This window comes from Rhinopithecus bieti, unplaced genomic scaffold (genome assembly GCF_001698545.2).
Source record: "Rhinopithecus bieti isolate Rb0 unplaced genomic scaffold, ASM169854v2 scaffold_31787, whole genome shotgun sequence".
Taxonomy (NCBI): domain Eukaryota; kingdom Metazoa; phylum Chordata; class Mammalia; order Primates; family Cercopithecidae; genus Rhinopithecus; species Rhinopithecus bieti.
This window is the reverse complement of record NW_016814655.1, coordinates 420,933-423,140: the sequence shown is the minus strand read 5'-3', so window position 1 is coordinate 423,140 and position 2,208 is coordinate 420,933. Positions and strand designations below refer to the sequence as shown.

Sequence of the window (2,208 nt, the reverse complement as noted above, 5' to 3'; positions counted from 1 at the left end):
AAAAAAAAAAAAAAAAAAAAAAAAAAAAAAAAAAAAAAAAAAAAAAAAAAAATTACCAAAAACTCTCATAATGTTTTCAGAAAGTTTATGAATTTGTATTGGGCTGCATTCAAAACTGTTCTGCGTTGTGAGTTGGACAAGCTTGGTCTAGGTCAACATCTGGCAAACTTTTTTCTGTAAAGGTCCAGGCACTACATATTCTTGGCTTTGTGGGTCATAGAGTCTCATTTGCAATTTTTCAACTCTCTCATTAGAATATGGACAATATGTAAACAGATAGGTACAGCTGTGTTCCAATAAAACTTTATTTATAATCAAGTGGTAGGTAGAATTTGGCTGTTGTTGACCCAATTTTTTTTTTTTTTTTTTTTTTGAGATGGAGTCTCACTCTATCGCCCAGGCTGGAGTGCAGCCGCACGATATTGGCTCACTACAAGCTCTGCCTCCTGGGTTCACGCCATTTTCCTGCCTCAGCCTCCTGCATAGCTGGGACTACAGGCACCTGCCACCCAGCTAATTTTGTTGTTATATTCTTAGTAGAGAAGGGGTTTCACCATGTTAGCCAGGATGGTCTCGATCTCCTGACCTCCTGATCCACCCACCTCAGCCTCCCAGAGTGCTGGGATTACAGACATGAGCCACCACATCTGGCCTGCAGATCTATTAACCAATGGTCCTAGTTGTATATCTATTGCCAGCTCTACTCATTTCTTTGACTTAGGCTTCTCTGACTCACCAGGAAAAAGAAAACGATGATGTTTCTGATCTTGCACAGGTAAGTTGACCTTTCATACAGTGTCACAGCAGGAAGAACCTGGCTTGTTCGCTATTTTTATATGTTGGCATCTGCAGTCCAGTACAGAGTCTTGCTCAAAATTCATAATGCATCTATAGCTGGAGTTCTGAGCCAATAGATTGTTATTATTATTATTATTATTATTATTTTTGCTGAGAACATAAGTCATATCTCAAGCCATAATATACATCTACAACCTTGCTTCCTCTCCCTAATTCTGCAAAACTACTTAGCATTTAGAAAAGTTGTAAAAACTTACTCTGTCCTCTCTTATTTCCTCTTTTCCTCTCTCCTTTCTTTCTCTTATTTGAACTATATTCATGGCACTCCTACAATGTGCTGTGAGAACTAAGGCTCTTGGATTCCAGTGATATGAAAATCTAAGCATTAAATTCCTTTTTATAAGATTTTGAATAGTCTAGCCACAGCCTATGGTGGAAAAAACAACTTCCCCTCAAATAGAGTGCTGAGATAATGTAAGATTATCTAAGCTATAACCACCTTTCTATGGAAGCATCAAAGATTGTCTTTTGTCTTATATTCTGGAAAAGCTTTCCCACTCAGCAGATGAGGCACCTTAACCTTCACATTCTATTTTTTTCTTTTAAATTTATAGACACCATTTAGAGAGATTTCAATTCCCATTAATAATATGTGCAATTGATCTACATTTAAGAGAATTTAATCATGTCTTGGTGACAAATTTAGCTTAAAGCAGAGCTTCACTTAGAACTTCCAAGTAAATTTCCATTGAAAAGGTCAATTTCTAACATTTGTCAGTTAAAGCCCATACCAGACAAATTAAATTTTCCACCACTTGTGTGCAGCATGGACACTTTCAATGTTGAATATCACCAGTGGTTGTCAATTAGGAAAACTGCCACCCTGCCCAAAGAAATATCATAATTGAGAAGTTTTTAAAAGAAGACCTGAATATTTATTTATCTAAGAGTTAGAATATTTTTTCTTACTAAAAAGTGATCTATCTCATGGTGGCAATGAAAAAACAAAATAAAACACTGTCTTACTGAATACTGAAAATCAATTCAATGGTATAAGTATGTGAACATCTACTACTGAGGAAAGAAGTCAGGGCAGGGCCTAAACCTTTACTGAAGTTTATGAGTTTCACTGGGATATAAAAGCACCTGAGCAATTAGAAATTAACATGTAATCATCAAGAATAAAGCTTGATAAAATCATGAATCCCTTGTTATACTGAAGACAGTGTATGATTTTAGATAGTAGAAAAGCTATGTTGTTTAGAATTTCTGTGGAAGGCTTTATAAAACAAGAAGGATATTATAAATAGCCAATTTAGACAGATAAATAGAGACTAAGAGCTACAACAATCATATAATTTTTTTCCTCCTGCTTCTATTTTCTTTTTTTTTTTTTTTTTTTTTTTTTTT

At 35.0% G+C, this 2,208-nt stretch overlaps 1 protein-coding gene across 3 annotated transcripts in view; it reads right to left on the bottom strand.

The window, feature by feature from the left end:
• The window catches only part of SORCS1 (sortilin related VPS10 domain containing receptor 1), a 608,036-nt gene that overhangs the window by 322,796 nt on the left and 283,032 nt on the right, over window positions 1-2,208 (bottom strand). The gene's annotated exons all lie outside the window — the stretch shown is intronic.